The sequence below is a fragment of the Mobula birostris genome, chromosome 7 (assembly GCF_030028105.1).
Source record: "Mobula birostris isolate sMobBir1 chromosome 7, sMobBir1.hap1, whole genome shotgun sequence".
Taxonomy (NCBI): domain Eukaryota; kingdom Metazoa; phylum Chordata; class Chondrichthyes; order Myliobatiformes; family Myliobatidae; genus Mobula; species Mobula birostris.
The window spans coordinates 150,440,534-150,455,068 of record NC_092376.1 but is presented as its reverse complement, the minus strand read 5'-3'; positions in this window follow the sequence as shown (position 1 = coordinate 150,455,068).

Sequence of the window (14,535 nt, the reverse complement as noted above, 5' to 3'; positions counted from 1 at the left end):
TACCCAGGGCATAATGTCAGTATATCCTTTCTAAAATAAGGAGCTCAAAACTGCACACAGTATTTTAAGTGTGGTCTCACAAGTGCCTTATAGAGTCTCAACATCACATCCCAGCTCTTATCTCTAGAAAAGAATGCCAACATTGCATTCGCCTTCTTCACCACCTACTCAACCTGGACATTAACCTTTAGAGTATCCTGCACAAGGACTCTTTGCATCTCTGCAGTTTGAATTATCTCTCCATCTAAATTGTAGTCTGCCATCTAAATAGTAGTCAGCCTGTTTATTTCTTCCACCCAAGTGCATGACCATACACTTCCCAACGTTGTATTTCATTTGCCACTTCTTTGCCCATTCTGCTAAACTATCTAAGTTTCTCTGCAGGCTGTCTGTTTCCTCAACACTACTCGCTCCTCCACCTATTTTTGTATCATCAGCAAATTTAGCCACAAATCCATTAATCCCAGAGTCCAAATCATTGACATAAAAAGCAGCGGTCCCAGCACCAACCCCTGTGGAACTCCACTGGTAACCAGCAGTCAGCTAGATTAGGATCCCTTTATTCCCACTCTCTGTTTTCTGCCGATCAGCCAATGCTCCACCCATGCTAGTAATTTCCCTGTAATTCCATGGGCTCTTATCTCGCTAAGCAGCCTCATGTGTGGCACCTTGTCAAAGGCCTTCTGAAAATCCAAGTACACCACTTCTATTGCATCTCCTTTGTGTACCCTGCTTGTAATTTCCCCCAAAAATTGCAGTAGGTTTGTCAGGCAGGATCGTCCTTTCAGGAAACCATGCTGGCTTTGGCCTATCTTGTCATGTACCTCCAGGTACTCCATAATTTCACCCCTAACAATCGATTCCAACAACTTCCCAAACACCGCTCTGCCTGCTAACCTATCTTTCTGATACACCGTATATCCTTGGACGTTCTGTTCCCAATGGCAGCCATCCTTTAGCCAAGTTTCAGAGATAGTCACAATGTCATACTAGACAATCTGTAGCTGAATTTCAAGATCGTCCATTTTATTTCTTATGCTGCATGTATTCAAGGATAACACTTTCAGTCCAGTATTTGTTGCTCTCTGTTTTAACTGCAGCATGCCTCTATTGCCCTGTAACTCATCCCACTGGCTGTGATTATGCCTCATCTCCTGCCTGTCCTTTCTAACACCTCTGTTGCACGCTATCTTTGATTTAGGTCGGTTTTCCCCTTCCTCAGCCCTATCACTCTGGTTCCCATTCCCCTGCCAAATTAGTTTAAACCCTCCCAACAGCTGTATTAAACCTACCTGCTAGGATATTGGACCCCTTTGTGTTCAGGTGTAACCCATCCTTCTTGTACAGGTTGTACCTCGCCCAGAAGAGATCCCAATGATCCCAGAACCCAAAGCCCCGCCCCCTACACCAGTCTCTCAGCCACGCATTAACATGCCTGATCATGCTATTCTTGCGCTCGTTATCACCTGGCACAGGCAACAATCCTGAGATTACTACCCTGGAAGTCCTGCTTTTCAGCTTTCTACCTAACTCCCTGAATTGTCTCTTCAGGACCTCTTCCCTTTTTCTACCTATGTCATTGGTACTGACATGAACCAAGACTTCTGGCTGTTCACCCTCGGCCTTCAGAGTACTCTGCACCTGATCTGAGACATCCCGTACCCTGGCACCTAGGAGGTAATACACCATACGGGTATCTCTATCAGGCTGACAGAACCTCCTGTCTGTTCCCCTCACTATGGATTCCCCTATGACTACTGCATTCCTCATCTTCTTCTTTCCCTTCTGCACCCCAAAACCAGGCTCAGTTAAGGGATTAACATATGACGATCGTTTGGCAGCTTTGGGCCTGTACTCACTGGAATCAAAAAAAATGCAGGGGGATCTCATTGAAACCACTGAATGTTGAAAGGGCTAGATAGGGTGGATGTGGGGAGGATGTTTCCTATGGTGGGGGCATCTAGAACTAGAGGGCACAGCCTCAAAATTGAGGGGTGACCTTTTAGAACAGAGGTAAGGAGGAATTTTTATAGCCAAAGTAGTGGATCTGTGGAATGCCCTGCCACAGACTGCACTGGAGGCCATGTCCATGGGTATATTTATAGTGGAAGTTGATAATTTCCTGATTGGTCAGGGCATCAAAGGATATGGCGAGAAGGCGAGTGTATGGGGTTGAGTGGGATCCAGAATCAGCCCCGATAGATTGGCAGAACAGGCTCGATGGGCTGAATGGCCTAATTCTGCTCCTATATATCTTATAGTTCCTCTGAATGCCATTGGTGCAATGTCTCGTCATAGGTGCAGATGAAGCCAGCCACTGTAGTATCATCAGCGAAGGTCAAGGTTGCAGCAGGTCTGATTCGCCCTGATCCATGAATGGTAGGAGAATAGAGAGCCAGTGATATAAAGTTTACAAAGGGTTCAAAACATAACCAATGTTTAAGTGAAGGGGTAGAACATTTTTCAAGACTGGACGCTAGGGAGAAGTTTGTTAGAGAAACTGCAAGTCTCATTCATTGGCTTATTGGCTAATTGAGTAGTAGCTGCAATAGAAACAGAGTATGCTCTAGTGGAGGGGCTATTGTAGGATTGACTCAGTGGGACTTTGACTCAAGAGGTTTTGGAGAGGGCAGTCCTGGCCCTTACAAGAGAAAATCTGAAGATGCTGGAAATCCAAGCAACACACACAAAATGCTGCCTGGCCTGCTGAGTTTTTCCAACATTTTGTGTGTGTTGCTGGCCCTTAACCTTTCCTCTTTAAACTACTTAGATGGATGAATTCCTAGTGGGCTTATAGCTGAGATTTAAATGCTGTTACTGACAAGACAGTAATTAAAACAAAAAAAGACACCAAATGACAACTAATTAAACAAATGAGGGATATAGGATCAGATGATGTGTTGTAGCTGCATGATGGGAAACCTGTTGACTCCACTGTGGTTGCTTAAGGAACTCAGGTTCAAACTTAATGCCTGGAAGCTGAGCTTCAAACTATGATACATTAGGGAGGGTAAAAGTCATGAATTACGATGATTCCTTCCATATTTGACTGGAACTATGTCTTTATTTGGATAATCTGACAATAAATTTATTTGCTTGCTTTTTGCCAAATCAAATCTGAACTTCATAAGATAGATTCAAAGACTTGCCTTTCATAGTGACCGTAATCTATTATCAGCTCTGTTGTACAAAGAGAATGTCCTTTGATCAAATTTTAATTTTCCTTACTCCACAAGTAATATTTTTTTGAAACATTTGAAAAGGTGACCTGATAGAGATGTATGAGATGATGAGAAGCTTTGATCGTGTGGATAGTCAGAGGCTTTTCCCCAGGGCTGAAATGGCTAGCATAAGAGGGCACAGTTTTAAGGTGCTTGGAAGTAGGTACAGAGGAGATAACAGGGGTAAGTTTTTTTCAAACGCAGAGATTGGTGAGTGCGTGGAATGGGCTGCCAGCAACGGTGGTGGAGGCGGATATGATAGGGTCTTTTAAGAGACTCCTGGATAGGTATATGAAGCTCAGAAAAATAGAGGGCTATGGATAACCCTAGGTAATTTCTCAAATAAGAGCATGTTCAACACAGCTTTGTGGGCCGAAGGGCCTGTATTGTGCTGTAGGTTTTCTATGTTTCTATGTAAATTAACAGCACCAGGAACTTCAGAGTAACATAACAATTAAAATCTGTGCTTTAGGAGGCAGTCACGTATTAGATTAACTGCATCTAATTTGGTCTATGGTCAGGGACAAGGGGCAAGTTGGGGGATCCAAGAGAGAGTGCTGGAAGCAGCTCAATCCTTAAACTCGTCCAACAGGTCTGACAATCTTGCTGCCTGTGCAGGTTGGAATGCAGCCCCAGGATGAGCACAACAAGCAACACACATCAAAGTTGCTGGTGAACGCAGCAGGCCAGGCAGCATCTGTAGGAAGAGGTGCAGTCGACGTTTCAGGCCGAGACCCTTCGTCAGGATGAGGACCATTGTTTAGGGAGACTTTCAACAAGGGGGAGAAAAATATCGTTATAACTGGGGATAGTATAATCAAGGGACTAGATATAATTCTCAGTTGCAGGGATTAAGAGTCTTGAAGGCTATGTTGTCTGCCAAAGTGCTTGAGTTTGGGGCACCTCATCTAATCTGGAATTTGAAGTGGAAGGGGAAAAATCCAGTAATTGTAGTCCACATGGGTACCAATGATGCAGGTAGAATAAAGAGATTCTGCTGAAGGAATTTGAGCAGTCAGGGACTAAATAAAAAGCACATTCAAAAAGCTAGTAATCTCTGAATTGCTACCTGAGCTATGTGCAAATTGGCACAGAGACAACAAAAGAGTTAAATGTGTGGTGGCTTAAAGATTGGTGTGGAGAAGTGGGTTTGAATTTGTGGTGTGTTGGCACCAGTATTAGGGAAAAGTGGGAGCTATTACTATGGGACAGACTCCATCTGAATCATGCTGAGACCAGGGTCCTGTGAATTGCATAACTCAGAATGTGGATAGGATTTTAAACAAAATAGTAGGCAGTGAGTTCAATGGATTGGAAAGGTATGCATAGAGGGGGTGCAAGGGAATGAAGTCTCCGGAGTGAAAAATAAGACGAAGTTTAGAAAGGAATAAGAATTTAAGTTCAGGCAGAAAGGATACAAATTTGAGAAGGTGGGGTTGGTGAATACAGGATGGAATGTGCTATATTTGAGTGTGTACAGTAAAAGGAACAAGGTAAATGAGCTTATAGCAAGCAGAGTTAGATGTGGGTATGAGTATGTGACTGAAAGAAGATTACAGCTGGAAGCTAAACATCCAAGGATACACATCCTAGCAAAAAGACAGAGGGGTTGGGATGGTGCTGTTAGTGAAAAAAATGAAATCAAATCTTTAGCAAGCAGTGGCCAAAGACTGCAAGGATAAGAAGACGCTTATGGGAGTTATATACAGTACCAGCCTCCAAATAGTAGTCAGGATGTGGGGTACAAATTTCAACAGGAGATAGAAAAGGCATGTAAGAAAGTCAACGTTACAGTCATCATGGCAGACATCAATATCACATAGACTGAGAAAATCAGGTTGGCACTGGATCCCAAGAGAGAAGAATTTGTAGAATGCTTATAGAACCATAGAACCATAGAAACTACAGTACAGAAACAGGCCCTTTGGCCCTTCTTGGCTGTGCCGAACCATTTTCTGCCTAGTCTCACTGACCTGCACACGGACCATATCCCTCCATACACCTCCCATCCATGTATCTGTCCAATTTATTCTTAAATGTTAAAAAAGAACCTGCATTTACCACCTCGTCTGGCAGCTCATTCCATACTCCCACCATTCTCTGTGTGAAGAAGCCCCCCGTAATGTTCCCTTTAAAATTTTCCCCCCTCACCCTTAACCCATGTCCTCTGGTTTTTTTCTCCTCTTGCCTCAGTGGAAAAAGCCTGCTTGCATTCACTCTATCTATACCCATCATAATTTTATATACCTCTATCAAATCTCCCCTCATTCTTCTACGCTCCAGGGAATAAAGTCCTAACCTATTCAACCTTTCTCTGTAACTGAGTTTCTCAAGTCCCAGCAACATCCTTGTAAACCTTCTCTGCACTCTTTCAACCTTATTTATATCCTTCCTGTAATTTGGTGACCAAAACTGAACACAATACTCCAGATTCGGCCTCACCAATGCCTTATACAACCTCATCATAACATTCCAGCAAAATACTTCGATTAATAAAGGCCAATGTACCAAAAGTTCTCTTTACGACCCTATCTACCTGTGAAGACACTTTTAGGGAATTTTGTATCTGTATTCCCAGATCCCTCTGTTCCACTGCACTCCTCAGTGCCTTACCATTAACCCTGTATGTTCTACATTGGTTTGTCCTTCCAATGTGCAATACCTCACACTGGTCAGTATTAAACTCCATCTGCCATTTTTCAGCCCATTTTTCCAGCTGGTCCAAGTCCCTCTGCAGGCTCTGAAAACCTTCCTCACTGTCTACTACACCTCCAATCTTTGTATCATCAGCAAACTTGCTGATCCAATTTACCACATTATCATCCAGATCATTGATATAAATGACAAATAACAACGGACCTAGCACTGATCCCTGTGGCACACCACTAGTCACAGGCCTCCACTCAGAGAAGCAGTTCTTTACCACCACTCTCTGGCTTCTTCCATCGAGCCAATGTCTAATCCAATTTACCACCTCTCCATGTATACCTAGCGACTGAACTTTCCTAACTAACCTCCCGTGCGGGACCTTGTCAAAGGCCTTACTGAAGTCCATGTAGACAATATCCACTGCCTTCCCTTCATCCACTTTCCTGGTAACCTCCTCGAAAAACTCCAACAGATTGGTCAAACATGACCTACCATGCACAAAGCCATGTTGACTCTCCCTAATAAGCCCCTGTCTATCCAAATGCTTGTAGATTCTGTCTCTTAGTACTCCCTCCAATAACTTACCTACTTCTGACGTTAAACTCACCGGCCTATAATTTCCCGGATTACTTTTCAATCCTTTTTTAAACAACGGAACAACATGAGCCACTCTCCAATCCTCCGGCACCTCATCTGTAGACAGTGACATTTTAAATATTTCTGCCAGGGCCCCTGCAATTTCAACACTAGTCTCCTTCAAGGTCCGAGGGAATACCCTGTCAGGTCCCGGGGATTTATCCACTTTAATTTTCCTTAAGACAGCAAGCATCTCCTCCTTTTCAATCTGTACAGTTTCCATGGTCTCACTACTTGATTCCCTCAATTCCATAGATTTCATGCCAGCTTCCTTAGTAAATACAAACGCAAAAAACCTATTTAAGATCTCCCCCATTTCCTTTGGTTCCGCACAAAGCCGACCACTCTGATCTTCAAGAGGACCAATTTTATCCCTTACAATCCTTTTCCTCTTAATATACTTGTAAAAGCTGTTTGGATTATCCTTCACTTTGACTGCCAAGGCAACCTCATGTCTTCTTTTTGCCCTCCTGATTTCTTTCTTAAGTATTTTCTTGCACTTCTTATACTCCTCAAGCACCTGATTTACCCCCTGTTTCCTGTACATTTCATACAACTCCCTCTTCTTCTTTATCAGAGTTGCAATATCCCTTGAGAACCAAGGTTCCTTATTCCTATTCAATTTGCCTTTAATCCTGACAGGAACATACAAACTCTGCACTCTCAAAATTTCCCCTTTGAAGGCTTCCCACCTACCAATCACATCTTTGCCAGAGAACAACCTGTCCCAATCCACGCTTTTTAGATCCTTTCTCATTTCTTCAAATTTGGCCTTCTTCCAGTTCAGAACCTCAACCCTAGGACCAGATCTATCCTTGTCCATGATCAAATTGAAACTAATGGTGTTATGATCACTGGAACCAAAGTGCTCCCCTACACAGACTTCTGTCACTTGCCCTAATTCGTTTCCTAACAGGAGATCCAATATTGCATCCCCTCTAGTTGGTCCCTCTATATACTGATTTAGAAAACTTTCCTGAACACATTTTACGAACTCTAAACCATCTAGACCCCTAACAGTATGGGAGTCCCAATCAATGTATGGAAAATTAAAATCCCCTTCCACCACAACTTTATGTTTCCTGCAGTTGCCTGCTATCTCTCTGCAGATTTGCTCTTCCAAGTCTCGTTGACTATTGGGTGGTCTGTAATACAATCCCACTAATGTGGCCATACCTTTCCTGTTTCTCGGCTCCACCCATAAGGACTCAGTAGACAAGCCCTCTAATCTGTCCTGCCTGAGCACTGCTGTAATATTTTCCCTAACAAGCAATGCTACTCCCCCACCTTTCATTCCTCTGCCTCGATCACATCTGAAGCATCGGAACCCTGGAATATTAAGCTGCCAGTCCTGCCCCTCCTGTAGCCAAGTTTCACTAATTGCTACAACATCATAATTCCACATGTCAATCCACGCCCTCAACTCATCCGCCTTCCCCGCAATACTCCTAGCATTGAAATATATACACCTCAGAAGATTTTTACCACCACTCACAACCTTTCTATCAGCGGATTTGCTTAAACTTTCAATATCATTTATTTTCACCCCAGTCACACTGTCAGCTCTGGCACTCTGGTTCCCATACCCCTGCAAATCTAGTTTAAAGCCTCCCCAATAGCACTAACAAACCTCCCTGAAAGGATATTGGTCCCCCTGTGGTTCAAGTGTAACCCGTCTCTCTTGTACAGGTCCCACCTGCCCCAGAAGAGGTCCCAATGATCCTGAAATCTGAAACCCTGCCCCCTACACCAGTTCCTCAGCCACTTGTTCCTCCTCCACAGCATCCTATTCCTACCCTCACTGGCACCTAGCACAGGTAGCAATCCTGAGATTACCACCCTTGAGGTCCTGCTTTTCAACTTCCTACCAAGCTCTCTATACACACTCTCCAGGACCTCCTCACTCTTCCTTGCTATGTCATTGGTACCGATGTGCACCACGACATCTGGCTGGTCACCCTCCCATTTCAGAATGTCATGCAATCGATCAGAGACATCCTTGACCCTGGCACCCGGGAGGCAACAAACCACCCTGGATTCTCTGTCACGACCACAGAACCTTCCATCTGCACCTCTAACTATCGAGATGAATTTTTAGAGGAGTTTGTGGTCAAGCCCACTAGGCAATCAGAAACAGGTTTATTATCACAGACATGTATTGAAATTTGTTGTTTTGCAGCAGCAGTACAGTGCAAGGCATGAAGAATTACTATAAATCACAAACTAGTGCAAAAGACAAATGAGGTAATGTTCATGGGTATGAAAATCCCTTCACTCACAGAGCAAGTGGATCTTTAGAATGTTCCGTCAAAGAAAGCTATGGAAGTTCATTTATTCAGTATATTCAAATGAGTTTTTTTTAATGTTCAGAGAACCAAGCGTTAGCACAGCAATGTAATTCTGGTGTAAAATAATTAATCATGACCTTTCTGAATTGCAAAGTAGGCACAAGCAGACAAATAACAACAGGAATTCTGCAGATGCTGGAAATCAAGCAACACACATCAAAGTTGCTGGTGAACGCAGCAGGCCAGGCAGCATCTGTAGGAAGAGGTGCAGTCGACGTTTCAGGCCGAGACCCTTCCTCAGGACTAACTGAAGGAAGAGTGAGTAAGGGATTTGAAAGTGGGAGGGGGAGGGGGAGATCCAAAATGATAGGAGAAGACAGGAGGGGGAGGGATAGAGCCAAGAGCTGGACAGGTGATAGGCAAAAGGAATACCAAAGGATCATGGGACAGGAGGTCCAGGAAGAAAGACGGTGGGCAGGGGGGGAGACCCAGAGGATGGGCAAGAGGTATATTCTGAGGGACAGAGGGAGAAAAAGGAGAGTGAGAGAAAGAATGTGTGCATAAAAATGAGTAACAGACGGGGTACGAGGGGGAGGTGGGGCCTTAGCGGAAGTTAGAGAAGTCGATGTTCGTACCATCAGGTTGGAGGCTACCCAGACGGAATATAAGGTGTTGTTCCTCCAACCTGAGTGTGGCTTCATCTTTACAGTAGAGGAGGCCGTGGATAGACATGTCAGAATGGGAATGGGATGTGGAATTAAAATGTGTGGCCACTGGGAGATCCTGCTTTCTCTGGCGGACAGAGCGTAGATGTTCAGCAAAGCGGTCTCCCAGTCTGCGTCGGGTCTCGCCAATATATAAATGGCTACATCGGGAGCACCGGACGCAGTATATCACCCCAGTCGACTCACAGGTGAAGTGTTGCCTCACCTGGAAGGACTGTTTGGGGCCCTGAATGGTGGTAAGGGAGGAAGTGTAAGGGCATGTGTAGCACTTGTTCCGCTTACACGGATAAGTGCCAGGAGGGAGATCCATTGGGGAGGGATGGGGAGGACGAACGGACAAGGGAGTTGTGTAGGGAGCGATCCCTGCGGAATGCAGAGAGAGGCGGGGAGAGAAAGATGTGCTTAGTGGTGGGATCCCGTTGGAGGTGGCGGAAGTTACGGAGAATAATATGTTGGACCCGGAGGCTGGTGGGGTGGTAGGTGAGGACCAGGGGAACCCTATTCCTAGTGGGGTGGCAGGAGGATGGAGTGAGAGCAGATGTACGTGAAATGGGGGAGATGCGTTTAAGAGCAGAGTTGATAGTGGAGGAAGGGAAGCCCCTTTCTTTAAAAAGGGAAGACATCTCCCTCGTTCTAGAATGAAAAGCCTCATCCTGAGAGCAGATGCAGCGGAGACAGAGGAATTGCGAGAAGGAGATGGTGTTTTTGCAAGAGACAGGGTGAGAAGAGGAATAGTCCAGATAGCTGTGAGAGTCAGTAGGCTTATAGTAGACATCAGTGGATAAGCTGTCTCCAGAGACAGAGACAGAAAGATCTAGAAAGGTGAGGGAGGTGTCGGAAATGGACCAGGTAAACTTGAGGGCAGGGTGAAAGTTGGAGGCAAAGTTAATAAAGTCAACGAGTTCCGCATGCGTGCAGGAAGCAGCGCCAATGCAGTCGTCGATGTAGCAAAGGAAAAGTTACTCATTTTTATGCACACATTCTTTCTCTCACTCTCCTTTTTCTCCCTCTGTCCCTCTGAATATACCTCTTGCCCATCCTCTGGTTCCCCCCCCCCACCTTGTCTTTCTTCCCGGACCTCCTGTCCCATGATCCTCTCGTATCCCTTTGCCAATCACCTGTCCAGCTCTTGACTCCATCCCTCCCCCTCCTGTCTTCTCCTATCATTTTGGATCTCCCCCTCCCCCTCTCACTTTCAAATCTCTTACTCACTCTTCCTTCAGTTAGTCCTGACGAAGAGTCTCGGCCTGAAACGTCGACTGCACCTCTTCCTACAGATGCTGCCTGGCCTGCTGCATTCACCAGCAACTTTGATGTGTGTTACAAGCAGACAAATGGTCTATTTTTAATTGTACTTCTTACTTTTATCTTATGCTTGCTGGCTCTGAGATGCCGGTTGATTACACTGACCAGCCTACCTGTTGCTGCCAACTTTTGATGTCAAAGTTGGAATTGTAGAAATTCGCACTTTTTTTGCGGGCTGTTTTAAGGCAAGCAAATGCTTCCTTTCATTAATCATTACTAAATCTGAGAGCATGTTTTACTCACCATCAGGTGGCAGCATTTAAACAAAAATACTGTTGGAGATCAGTAGCAAAGCAACAGCACCCTCTATCCATTAAAGTTTGTAACTTAACAAGAAATAATTATTCTTTCACAGACCTTTTAATTAAGTTTTAACCTGTACTGTAGCTTCAGGATGACCAAATGCATCCATCTTTAGCCTCTAGTTTAGATTTTGTAGCAAACATTATGTTTCACTTTAGATTCCCCCCGCCACCTTTGATTTACCATGTTAATATTTGATCTAATTGTTTTTGTAAAATTTATGTATCATTTGTTTATCTTGTGAATGTGTGTTATCTGATGCCACGTGCCTCTGATGTTGCTGCAAGAATTTCATTGCACCTGTGCATGCATGTACTTGTCCTTATGACAATAAACTCAAATTTGGCTTGGATCTTGTGGGAAGAGAGCATCAACGTTTCGGGCTAGAAACCTTTTGTCAGAACTGTGAGACAAAAGTAGCTTGAGTAGCATTAGGGAGTAGGATGTCTCCTATAGGATAACTTCACAACACATGCCGGTGATAATAAACCTGATTCTGACTCTGACCTGCTGGGCTTCTCCCGCTGCTCTGCATTTCACAGCTCCCACATTCTTTTGTCTAGATTCTTGCCCTCACACTGGCTGGGTATATCCTCCACGCTCGGTGGAAAAGGAACATGCCCCTTCTTATAGCACTTCCTCTTGCAACTGCAGATTATGCAACACTTTTTACCTCTTCCCTTCCCTTCCCATCACCCAGGAACCCAGTCTTTCCAGGTGAAGAAGTAATTCATTTACAGTTCTTCCAAGTTAATGTACTGCATTTGGTGTTCATAATGTTGTGTCTATTCTGGAAAGAACATAAATTGGGTGATCCCCTTGCAGATGAATACAGACATGCCCTATCTGTATTCATCTGCATTTGCCACAGAGGTCGAAAGCAAGTTTGAACAACAATTCATCTTTTGCCAGCATTGTACCCTTCTGGACTTAATAATATTGATTCCGTAGCTTCAGGTTACTTGATTTCCAATTCGTCATTCATCTAATACTAACTCAGCTGTTTTTTTTTCTATTTCTCTGTGAGTAGAGGACATGCTCAATTTGACCTGTTGGGTTTATCCCCTGCTCCACATTTGGCAACTCTCACATTTTTTTGTCTATGTTCACATCTCCTAATTACTCCCATTTACTCATTGACCACATAATCTTGTTTACAGCTTATCCCCATGGTCACCCAGTTTTACCCTATCAAAGACATCACCCTCTCCCGCCCCCCTGCAGCTTGATGAACTTTAGTCTAGTTTTCAGTTCTGTTGAGAGGTTTAACCTGAAATGTTGACCATCTCTTCCATGAAATGTGGCCTGCTCTGGATTTCCAATGTTTTCTGTTTTTGTTTTACATTTCCAGCATCTGCAATTTTAAAAAATATTTCAATATAATGAACTTGCTCTCTTACTGTATTGGAGATGAGGGCCAATCTCCAATAGACTGAATATATGAAACTACATTTCCCTCAGACAATGACTGAGATAAACCTAATAAGTTTAACAATTTTAACAAGGTTAACTTAGTGGGTAAAATATTACCTATAAGAGTATGGTGGCATTAGGGTTATTGAAGGTTGGAGGTGTAGTGGACAGCGAGGAATGCAGTCATGGCCTGCAGAGGGATTTGGAGGTGTAGTAGACAACAAGGAAGGCTATCATGGCTTGTAGGGGGATCTGGATCAGCTGGAAAAATGAGATGAAAAATGACAGATGGAATTTAATGCAGGCAATTGTGAGGTTTTGCAGTTCGGTAAGACCAACCAGGGTAGGTCTTATACAGTGAACAGTAGAACATTGACGAGTGTGTTAGAACAAAGGGATCTGGGAATATAGGTATATAATTCATTAAACATGGTGTCACAGGTAGATAGGGTCGTAAAGTAAGCTATTGGCACCCTGGCCTTCATAAATTAATGTACTGAGTACAGAAGATGGGATGTAATGATGAGAATGTAGAAGACGTTGGTGAGGCTTAATCTGGAGTAGTGTGCACAGTTTTGGTCACCTACCTACAGAAAGCTGTAAATAAGGTTGAAAGATTCCAGAGAAAATTCACACGGATTTTTCCAGGTCTGAAGGATCCAAGTTATAAGTAAAGATTGAATAGGTTAGGACTTTATTCCTTGGAATGGAAAAAAACTGAGAGCAGATTCGATAGAGGTATACAAAGTTATGATGGGTATGGAGTAAATTCAAGCAGGCTTTTTCCACAGAGGTTGGGTGGGACTACAACCAGAGGGCATGGGTGAAAGTTTAAGGGGAACATGAGCAGAAACTCCTTCACTCAGAGGGTCGTGAGAGCACAGAACTCACAAGTACTGCTGGCACGCTTGATTTCAGCTTTTAAGCAAAGTTTGTTTAGGTACATGGATGGTAGGGAGAATGGAGGGTTATGGTCCTGGTGCAGGTTGATGGGAGTAGGGAGTAGATGGGCCAAAGGGCCTGTTTCTGTTTTGCACTTCTTTGTGACTCCATGAAGTGGAAAGGTACACTAAAATTGCAGCAACGCAAAACTGCAAGCATTTGTCAGCAAAATTCAGACCGAAAATCATAGCAGTGAAATTAAAGCTCTTATAATGAGTAAGATCATGAAATCGTTTATTTAGTCCTAATATTCTGGAACAATACCGTAATGAGGTTATCGATTCCTTCACAGAAGCAGAACCCTGACACATTAAATATGAAGAGAAACACAGCAATTACCACAGCTGTGCTAAGCTCCCCATTAGTTATAATAGTGCTTTATTTGACACCAGAGACTCTATGCTTTGAGTCAGAGGAATATCTAAATAGACTTTTATTCTCAAATGCAAGCTAGTAGTTCCCTCTTTGACAGTAATGACTGATAAATTCTTCCAGGCATGTGCATCCACTTTGATTTCCTGCAGCAAACAAATTAAGCTAAAAATCAACCCATTACCAGCTGGCAGAAAGAAGCCTTGATAAAAACATGCTATTGTCACATCTTCTTTCTTCAGATGCCAGAGGCTGCTCAGTACTTTCTTCCACTGAAGTATTTGTGCTACCGCTCTACGTCATTACAATCAAAGCTCAATTTCTAAGAAAAATACTACTGTTTAAATAGAGGGCTATCAAATGATAGTTTCTTACTACTATTTGAATTCTACAATTTCAATAAGAACATCAGGTTAGCAAAATATCCCAAGTACATTACCAAGGTGCTTGGTAATTCCCAATAAATTACCAAAATACTTGTAATTCCATCACATCTGGAAAGACACAATTTCAAGTGAAGAACATAGCAATTTCCCATTGAGCAGAAGAGGGAGAAAGCACAATACAGGTGTCCCCTGCTTTTCCAACGTTCGCTTTACGAAACCTCACTGTTACTAAAGACTTACATTAGTACCATTTTCGCTTTCAGAAGGTTTTTTCACTGTTACGAAAAAATCATCG